Source organism: Oncorhynchus masou, chromosome 3, assembly GCF_036934945.1.
Source record: "Oncorhynchus masou masou isolate Uvic2021 chromosome 3, UVic_Omas_1.1, whole genome shotgun sequence".
NCBI lineage: Eukaryota > Metazoa > Chordata > Actinopteri > Salmoniformes > Salmonidae > Oncorhynchus > Oncorhynchus masou.
In genome coordinates this window covers 48086984-48098282 of record NC_088214.1, presented here as the reverse complement: position 1 = coordinate 48098282, position 11299 = coordinate 48086984, and positions in this window count along the sequence as shown.

The window sequence follows — 11299 nt, the reverse complement described above, 5'->3', positions numbered from 1 at the left end:
TTCTTGAGCACTACAGTCTCCTAACCACCTGGGCGCAGATGCAGATCTCTAGAATAGTCCGTTTGAAATATTCGATTAAAAAATATAAAACAATTTTGGGGGGCAGAGGTCTACCTCTTTCTGTAATTTGATCAGAATGGATGCCACCCTTTGTTGCGTTCAGAATTGATGAACGTGAAATGAACTCATTGCATTGCCTTGAGGTGGAAGTAGAATAGTCTATTTGAAGAATGTGATTAAAATATATAAAACAATTGTTCTGGGCAGAGGTCTACCTCTCTCTGTAATATGATCAGAATGGATGCTACCCTAGTAACCTCTTACCAGCAGCATACCACCCTGCATACCTCCGCTGGCTTGTTTCTGAAGCTAAGCAGAGTTGGTCCTGGATGGGAAGCCAGATAATGCTAGAAGTGGTGTTGTATCACCAGTAGAATGCACTCTTCCCTCTGGTCTAAGGAACCAATACCCCAGGATAGGGAAGAGGACATTGCAGGGTGCTATCTTTCAGAAAGGATGTTAAATATGTGTCTTGACTCTTTGTGGTAATTAAATACCCATGGCACTTATTGTAGGGTTATAATTCTAAAGGCTTAGCAGATACAAATAATAGACCATTAGTATTTACCTGGCTAAAAGAGAAGGAATAGAATATATTTTGTTTACAGGAAACTCATTCAACAATTTTAAATTCATTTTAGTGGAAAAAGGACTGGGGAGGAAATATAATTCTCCCATGGGCAAAGAAACTCAAAAGGGGTGATGTTAATTAACAATTTTGATCTGAATGTGCCAATTGTTCAAACAGCTCCTCAAGGTGGATTATTTTAAATATGTTAGACCACAAACAGATTTGGCTCATTAATCTATACGGTCCAAATAATGATGATCCACACTTCTTTGAAAACATATAAAATAATCTATCAAGTTTACAAGCAATCCAAGACTCTCTTATTATGGTGAGAGATTATAATACTGTTTTAAATACTTCAATAGACCGTAAAGAAAATCACACAACAAACTATCACCCTTATGGACTTAACTTGATTGGAGTTCACCTGTGGTAAATTCTACTGATTGGACATGATTTGGAAAACCATACACCTGTCTATATAAGATCCCACAGTTGACAGTGCATGTCAGAGCAAAAGCCAAGCCACGAGGTTGAAGGAATTGTCTGTAGAGCTCATAGACAGGATTGTGTCGAGGCACAGACCTGGGGAAGGCACCATAAATCCAGAGAATGCTTGACTTTGATGATAACATTTGCCCCCGAAGGACCGCTGTGCCACCTTCCTGTTCAAGTGAGCACAGCACAACAAGGTGAGTCCAAAAATGTATTGTATGCTGTGGCATAAATTATGTAATATAACAGGGAGATATGTATAATGTAGCTTATAAAGTAATACTAAGTGTATGTTGTGTAGTAAGATGTTGTGTAGTAAGATGTTAGTAGCCCATGTGTCTCACCCCAATAATTTGGTCTATTTACCCCTCTTAATTTTGCCTACCGTTCTGACTTGGTGGTGCACATGTAGCCTAGAACCTGTTTTAGGGAAATGTGATCATTGAATGTAAGAGCTTTATTGTCTGCTTATATATCCCCTTTATTTATCCTACGGTTCTGACTTGGTGTACAGGGAGAACACTGTAAGAACGGCCTGTTGTACATTTCAAAAGTGCTAAACAAAGTTAGATTTATTGACTACGCCCTTCCTAGCTCGCTCATTACCTCTTATCTGCTTGTTGTGCCCTTATGCCATAGTTTGTACATCTCAATTGTCATTAGAAACCACATTTGTTTAAGCTAGTTAACATATCAGCTATGTTTTTTTTTACAGGCAGTAAAAGAAGCTGAATGAACTGTTTCGCTGCCAGACAAGGCTCCTCTGATAGCCAGATGTAGCAGTGGTAAGGTGTTCGGACTGCTGTTGGGACAGCTTTATGTAGGCCATTTGTGGGCACCGTTTGTCACCGTTATAGTGCAATTAATGTGTTGTGTAGTGGCTTTTCTGGCATGCATCCCTCCTGATTTTTCCCCCCCCACCAAGATGTACATGCTAAAATTGCCAGGGGTGGTGGGGTTGGGGGAAAATAATAAAGGAAAATATATTTAAAAATCTATATACAGTGCATTGCAAAAGTATTCGGCCCCCTTGAACTTTGCGACCTTTTGCCACATTTCAGGCTTCAAACAAAGATATAAAACTGTATTTTTTTGTGAAGAATCAACAACAAGTGGGACACAATCATGAAGTGGAACGACATTTATTGGATATTTCAAACTTTTTTAACAAATCAAAAACTGAAATTGGGTCAAAATTATTCAGCACCCTTAAGTTAATACTTTGTAGCGCCACCTTTTGCTGCGATTACAGCTGTAAGTCGCTTGAGGTATGTCTATCAGTTTTGCACATCAAGAGACTGAAATTTTTTCCCAATCCTCCTTGCAAAACAGCTCGAGCTCAGTGAGGTTGGATGGAGAGCATTTGTGAACAGCAGTTTTCAGTTCTTTCCACAGATTCTCGATTGGATTCAGGTCTGGACTTTGACTTGGCCATTCTAACACCTGGATATGTTTATTTTTGAACCATTCCATTGTAGATTTTGCTTTATGTTTTGGATCATTGTCTTGTTGGAAGACAAATCTCCGTCCCAGTCTCAGGTCTTTTGCAGACTCCATCAGGTTCTCTTCCAGAATGGTCCTGTATTTGGCTCCATCCATCTTCCCATCAATTTTAGCCATCTTCCCTGTCCCTGCTGAGGAAAAGCAGGCCCAAACCATGATGCTGCCACCACCATGTTTGACAGTGGGTATGGTGTCTTCAGGGTGATGAGCTGTGTTGCTTTTACGCCAAACATAACGTTTTGCATTGTTGCCAAAAAGTTCAATTTTGGTTTCATCTGACCAGAGCACCTTCTTCCACATGTTTGGTGTGTCTCCCAGGTGGCTTGTGGCAAACTTTAAACAACACTTTTTATGGATATCTTTAAGAAATGGCTTTCTTCTTGCCACTCTTCCATAAAGGCCAGATTTGTGCAATATACTACTGATTGTTGTCTTATGGACAGAGTCTCCCACCTCAGCTGTAGATCTCTGCAGTTCATCCAGAGTGATCATGGGCCTCTTGGCTGCATCTCTGATCAGTCTTCTCATTGTATGTGTCACGTTTCTTCAAAATTGAACCCAGAAGCAGACCAAGACAAGTAGATTAGGAAGAAGGTGAGTATTTACTTACAAGTGAATGTGAATGGGTAAATATATCCAGGTGGCGTAGCGGGCAGCGGTGGTGAGTTGATGGGAGTAAATTGGTGGATCCAATGGGGTAGCGGAATCCTCCGACGACCAGGCGGGAATGGGGTAAATGATCCGGGTGAGTAACTGAAGACAAACTTACCTCCGTTTGTTCTAAGGCAAGCAATACGTAAAAAACAACAAAACAAATTCTATCCAACTTGAGGCTGATACTATGGCACAACATACTGTTCATGGCTTATGAAGAGGAGAGATGATGATCAGGACCAGGTGTGCAGATAGCTGATGGGATACAGGTGCAGGTAATCAGAACTCCCAACTGGCTACCTTGCCCAGCAACCAGACAGGCTGCGTTCCAGGACGCCGGAAAATACACTCCAGGACAGAACACAGGCAAAAAACAGACTCAGGAAACGGGATTCGTGACAGTATGAGCTGAAAGGTTAGAGGGACGGCCAGGTCTTGGTAGATTTGCAGTGGTCTGATACTCCTTCCATTTCAATATTATCGCTTGCACAGTGCTCCTTGGGATGTTTAAAGCTTGGGAAATCTTTTTGTATCCAAATCCGGCTTTAAACTTCTTCACAACAGTATCTCGGACCTGCCTGGTGTGTTCCTTGTTCTTCATGATGCTCTCTGCGCTTTTAACGGACCTCTGAGACTATCACAGTGCAGGTGCATTTATACGGAGACTTGATTACACACAGGTGGATTGTATTTATCATCATTAGTCATTTAGGTCAACATTGGATCATTCAGAGATCCTCACTGAACTTCTGGAGAGAGTTTGTTGCACTGAAAGTAAAGGGGCTGAATAATTTTGCGCGCCCAATTTTTCAGTTTTTGATTTGTTAAAAAAGTTTGAAAAATCCAATAAATGTCGTTCCACTTCATGATTGTGTCCCACTTGTTGTTGATTCTTCACAAAAAAATACAGTTTTATATATTTATGTTTGAAGCCTGAAATGTGGCAAAAGGTCGCAAAGTTCAAGGGGGCCGAATACTTTCGCAAGGCACTGTATTTTATACACAGTACCAGTCAAATGTTTGGACACAACTACTCATTCAAGGGTTTTTCTTTAGTTTTACTATTTAATTTGTCATAGCGTATGCTGTCTTTAAATGTGAAGACTGTTATATTATCAAATCAATTCCCTATGTGTAATTATTCTGGAATTAAATGAATCACGGAAGAGTAATCAATAGGAAGTCGAGGCACCACGGGAAAATTCTGTTTATAGAGTTGCAATTTCCCTAATATAACTCTTCAGATATTTTATTATCTTATCGATTACAGTCTTATATTAATGTAGTATTACCTCATCAGTCTCGTTCCTGAACGTTGCAAACCTTTGGATATCTGCACGAACCCTAGCATCATAAATCATGAATCAGCAATATACAAATTGGCTTAATTATTTATTTTCTAACTAACTCATCAATCACAGAATTGCATAAACACACACACAATAGTTATACATTCGTTAATGACATGATACACTGAAAGTCCCTAGTGGCCAAAGCCGATATGAACGCTTGGTTGACAAAGGAAAGGGGTGGGGCCAGCTCAAGAGCGGGAAACTCAGTGGACCTCTGTACATACAGTCAAATGCTACACTCATGGGAATGCTAATACTTTGAACATGAACAACCGCACATTCAAAATGAAATTGCAATTTACATATTTACGAGTTAATGCCTTTGTTGTCCCTCTCTACAATCGCCGGTCCGTCTGCTGGATAGATTGCCGACAGAAAGTCTTTGGTTGTCCAACAGAGATCAAAGTCTTTCGTAGTTATATCTTGTTATAATCTATCACGGAGACGTGGCCACTGACTTATCTTAAGTTACTATGAAAAACTATTCTCATTTAGAAGACTAAGATCACATTGTTATCTTTCCAAAAGTATTCTTATACTTAATCATTTATTTTATACAACATTCAGATGCAAACCCCATAATTTGAGAAGTGTATACAAACAACGAAACAGTAATGTGTGTCCCCTGCCCTTCATGAGGTTACCAAACTCGACATGACTGTTCCTTATGTGTCCACAGACCTCTCCAATTGCTTGGAATACAGAAATGCTGTTCAATTATTCAACCTTTGATGTCCAAGTGTCTCTCTGTGTTCCGCAGTCACATTCCAATCTCAAATATTACAGAGCCCAGTAGCAGAGTATTTTATGACCGCCATAAAGCAGCCCTCCACCTCTGCTTGAGAGAGAGGGAGCTGTAGTGCGGATCCACTGTAACCTGATCCTTAAGATCTTCACAGGAGAGTTATGACAAATACATTGTAAAATAATAGTGAGGACATCCAAACTATGACATAATACATATGGAATCATGTACCGTAGTAAGCTCAACATCAACTGTTCAGAGGAGACTGTGAATCAGGCAAAGAAACCCCTACTAAAGGACACCAATAATAAGAACTTGTAAGAACTAATAAGACTTGTTTGGGCCAAGAAACAAGAGCAATGGACATTAGACCGGTGGAAATTTGTCCTTTGGTCTGATGAGTCCAAATTTGATATTTATGGGACTGCAGAGTAGGTGAACGGATGATCTCTGCATGTTTGGTTCCCACATAAGGGATGGAGGAGGAGGTGTAATGGTGTGTGGGTGCTGCATTCAGAGTGATGAGTGCTGCATTCAGATGATCTGGCCTCCACAATCACCTGACCTCAACCCAATTGAGATGGTTTGGAATAGCAGAGTGAAGAAAAAGCAGCCAACAAGTGCTCAGCATATGTGGAAACTTCTTCAAGAAAGGCATTCCAGGTGAAGCTGGTTGAGAGAATGCCAAGGGTGTGCAAAACTGTCATCAAGGCAAAGGGTGGTTACTTTGAAGAATCTAAAATATATTTTGATATGTTTAACACTTTTTTGGTTACTACATGATTCCATATGTGTTATTTTATAGTTTCCACAATGTAGAAAATAATACAAATAAAGAAAAACGCTTGAATGAGAAGGTGTGTCCAAACTTTTGACTGGTACTGTATATTTGTGGGATTGGAAATGATGCAGACAATTACAACAATTACATTGATCTATCTGCAATATTAAAGCTGATATACCCCCCAACCCCCCACACAAAAAAAAAGAGTAGGGGTGTTAAATTCCCACCCTGGCCCCATTCCATCATGGCCACCTAATTGGCATATTCCACTTGATAGTTTATGTGTGGTGAGTGTTCTGGCACAAAGATGGTTGCCGTGCATTACCCAGGTGCCACACATTGGTGAATGAGGTGAGTTTCCCCCACTATTTAAAGTGCTTTGAGTTGGTAGACAAGTGCTACATCAATTCATTAACATCCCTCACTGATAACACTATATAAAACATTTCTCAGATTTCAACCAGAAATGACATCAATATGACATCCCATGCCAAATATCTGTTATCTCCACTAGTGTGTCTCGCACTTTCAATTTCCTTCTTGTTTACCTGATACCCCAAAGCGGGTCATTGATTTGATCTTTTTTTGCGATGAGATATTGAATGACTGGTCATGCTGGATGAATCCATCTGTGGGTAATACAAGGCAAACATGCAGACAGGGGCTTAGCCACACTGGGTTTTACCTAAAGTCTGTTACGATGAGCAACGGTCACCTTTGCCAGTCACAATAGAGAGACAGGGGATATGTTCAATCAAAACTGGCAACCAGCTGTCTGGGGTTACATTAAAATGTGTTTTATTTTATTTTCTTGCGTTCAATTACCTAAGTTATTTTCTTTGTCGGGGTGATGGGAGGCAGGTTGACGTTTATTGTCGTAAATCATTCCCTGAAGGCAGAACTGAGTGATATCCGCTAGATGGGCAGTTGCAAAGTCAAAATTGGCTGTATTGTAAAAATTCATGAAATCTAAAATTAGCTTTTTGATGTTAATTTAAGGTTAGGGTTAGCAGTGTGGTTAAGGTTAGGGTTAAGGTTAGAGTTAGGTTTAAAATCAGATTTATGACTTTGTGGCTGTGCAAGCCAGTGACCACTCTGCATATTTTAGAATGTGAAATATTTAATGTAACACAATTAACACTTTGTACAGACATTGGTAACTTGTCCTACTTTTACCCTAGTAGCCATAATGTCATAATTTTCTTACCTTGTACAATATATTTCAGTGCCAATGTCGTATCTAGGTAATTTAGCCTATGACACATTTATGTGCCAAAGATTTTGATGGGCAGATTAAATGGATTCATTAATAATTTATGTAGGTCTTCAATATTTTATGTTTTGTTATAGTTTATGAACTTGCACATAATTTTATAGTTACATTTCATTTTATGTTTGGGGCTGTTATTGACTTATTAAAACATGGTTGGGTCATTACAGTTAGTCAGTGATGCAAAAACTTAACAGCAGTATCGGGCCAACTTCCACAACTACTAAGAGTGTGAGGCTAAACATCATGAACGCTTAGTCTCAATTTAATTAATTTCAGTAATCAAACATGCATGTAATCGGAACTTGAGGGTTTGTAAATGTTGCTCTTCCTTTTCCTCTCATGGCCAACACATAATGACTCATAAAACTGTTATGAATCTAGCAAAACTGCCTTGAATCTTGAAATCATATCTACCTGTGGCATCGTTAGGCCACGTTTTTTATTTATTTTTAACATTTCAGTCTGATAAGAGTTTCCATAAACGCCCATCATTTGCACTATGCAGTATTTATGTATTTCTTTACTGACATTTTGTTATGACATTAATAAACAATACATTATACTGTGCTAGGCACAAGCAGGCACTGCAAGAAGCCCCTGGAGCGACAGTGCCTGCTGTGATTGGTCTGGATTTCACAATGCACGTCTCTTATCCCCTCTCCCACCCCTACAATGTCATCACTCAGCAAAACGCCTGTCACACAGTCATTGTCTGGATATTGGGAACTTCTTCCAAAAGAGTGGCACAGAAAGGTGACCAGGTTGAGGAAGCAGTGAATGAGGTGGAGAGGACAGAACAGCCAGAAAGTCAAAGTGCAGCAGAGTTAGCCATAGGTTTGTGCAGGGTTGGTGTTGGCAAACAAGCTAGTCTCCCATCAGTATAAGGGTTGGCTAATGCTAATAAGCTAGCGTTAGTGTTCAGCGTCCTTAAACTATTGGGTGTCAGTCAGAGTAATTTAACAGTATAGTTAGGGAATGGACAAGCTTAAGGATGTTAATTTAAGCCATGATATTAGGAAGTGTTGATTTCCAGCGAGTGTATTTGATGGGTTTCATTTCTGTAGCTAGCTTGGCTGGCTCGCCTCTTCGGTAGCTACTGGCTGGCTCGCCTCTTCGGTAGCTACTGGCTGGCTAGCCTCTTCGGTAGCTACTGGCTGGCTAGCCTCTTCGGTAGCTACTGGCTGGCTAGCCTCTTCGGTAGCTACTGGTTGGCTAGCCTCTTCGGTAGCTACTGGCTGGCTAGCCTCTTCGGTAGCTACTGGTTGGCTAGCCTCTTCGGTAGCTACTGGCTGGCTAGCCTCTTCGGTAGCTACTGGCTGGCTAGCCTCTTCGGTAGCTACTGGCTGGCTAGCCTCTTCGGTAGCTACTGGTTGGCTAGCCTCTTCGGTAGCTACTGGTTGGCTAGCCTCTTCGGTAGCTACTGGTTGGCTAGCCTCTTCGGTAGCTACTGGCTGGCTCGCCTCTTCGGTAGCTACTGGCTGGCTCGCCTCTTCGGTAGCTACTGGCTGGCTCGCCTCTTCGGTAGCTACTGGCTGGCTCGCCTCTTCGGTAGCTACTGGCTGGCTAGCCTCTTCGGTAGCTACTGGCTGGCTAGCCTCTTCGGTAGCTACTGGTTGGCTAGCCTCTTCGATAGCTACTGGTTGGCTAGCCTCTTCGGTAGCTACTGGCTGGCTAGCTAACTGAGACCAAAGAAAGGAGAGAACGGTATTCTGACTGAAGCATTATCATTATCAGTAACCCAGTGACACCCAGTGGACTGAAGCTGAATTTTACTCCAATACTATATTGAACCCTGTTTAAAATTAAAGGGACTATCAGCAGTTGCTACATCCATTTTTAGACTTACAGTAAGTATAAAGTAATGATATGTAACCATTGATTCTTATAGAATATTACTTATAAATGCCTCATGAGGTTATTTCAACAGTCGTACCCCATCAGAACCCAAAATATAAGCATGTGTTCCTCCAATGTTTGTAACAAAGAAAATGTAAACAAACACTATAGCCTCAAAACATGGTTAAACTATAGTGTTGATATCATGGATGGTCAATCCTTGTATCCATAGCCCAGTCTATGAATTTGAGAGTGAATACATTTCTCCAAAGCCACCCCTCAGCTTTTTACAGAACCAGGGGTGGGGTGGCTGCTTTGTTATTGTTCCTACTGCTGATTGCTGCTTTAAGGTCTTATAGCCTATTCCATTCTGCAGGGAAAATATGTTTGACACCTGTATGTTATTTCCATATAGGCTATGTAACTATTTGTAAAAATAAATAAAAAAGAATAACAAAACGACCCATTGAGCTTTTGTTTTTATTCACTTGGCTTCTTACTTTTTCTATTTCTGTTGCATTGTCGAGAGGTTAATCTTCAAGTAAGCATTTAATTGCACTGTGTCCTCCATGTAAATTATGTGTATATGACAAATAAACAAACTTGAACTTAGAAGGGAAGTGGGAGGGCAGCCAGAAAGAGAGGGAAAAAGTTGGCCAGCTTTGTGTAGGTGAACAAAACATTGAAAATACATTGGCCCTTAAGTTGTGTCCTCAAATGTTATGTCATCTAAAAATCTCACATTATTTCATTTAGTCAGTCTTTCCAACTAATGTTTTCATACTGCTTTACTCATCTCATATGTATATACTGTATTCTATTCTACTGTATTTTAGTCAATGCCACTCTGACATTGCTCATCCTAATATTGATATTTCTTAATTCCTTTCTTTACTTTTGGATTTGTGTGTATTGTTATGAATTGTTAGAAACTACTGCACTGTTGGAGCTAGGAACACAAGCATTTAGCTACGCCCCCAATAACATCTGCTAAATATGTGTATGTAACCAATAAAATTGGATTTGATTTTGATCAATAACTAGGTTTCCATCCAATTTACTTCAGATTTTCATGTGAATATTCTAAAATCTGCATAAAACAACATGCGTATTTTCCCACCAGAGATGTGTTTCCATCAAACTAACCTTTTGTTGATAAAAGGCTGTGCGTGGTGACATAATGCCCATAAAAATAACTTTTGCCGTTAAATTCCTATGTGCCGAATGAAAAATACAAGTTAAATGGCTTTCCATCGCATTTCCAACTCTACTGATGGGTTTTGTCACAAAAACTGTTGCGTCAACATATTGTGTGACTCCAGGTTTACTTCAATATGATGGTTATTATATCAATATTTTCACATCATTTTGGTTAGGTTTTTGCATATCTAGGGTTTTTTGTAAGTCTAGGTAATTGTATGTCTATGGTGGCCTAAATTCGTTCCCAATCAGAGGCAGCTGTTTATCCTTGTCTCTGATTGGGGATCCTATTTCGGTTGCCATTTTCCCTTTTGGTTTCGTGGGTTCTTGTCTATGTGTAGTTGCCTGTTAGCACTCATTTATATAGCTTCATGGTTTGTTTTGGTTAGTTTGTTTAGTGTTCATTCGTCTAATTAAAGAGAATGTACGCATACCACGCTGCGCCTTGGTCTCCTCCTTACGACGGCCGTGACAGAAGAACCCACCATAAAAAGACCAAGCAGCGTGTTCAGGAGGAGCAGACAGTATGGACATGGGAAGAAATACTGGAGGGAGCAGGACCATGGACGCAGCCTGGAGAGTATCGCTGTCCTAAGGAGGAGATAGAGGCAGCGAAAGCGGAACAGCGATACCACGAGGAGAAGTAGAGGGGACGAGACTGCGATGGAAGCAGGTGGAAACAGCGCAGTAGGAACGGCGACGATATGAGGACACGGCTAGCACGGAAGCACGAGAGGCAGCCCCAATAAAAAAGGGGGTGGCACACGAGGAGATTGGCTGAGTCAGGTTGGAGAACTGAGCCAACTCCTCGAGCTCAGTCCGGAGC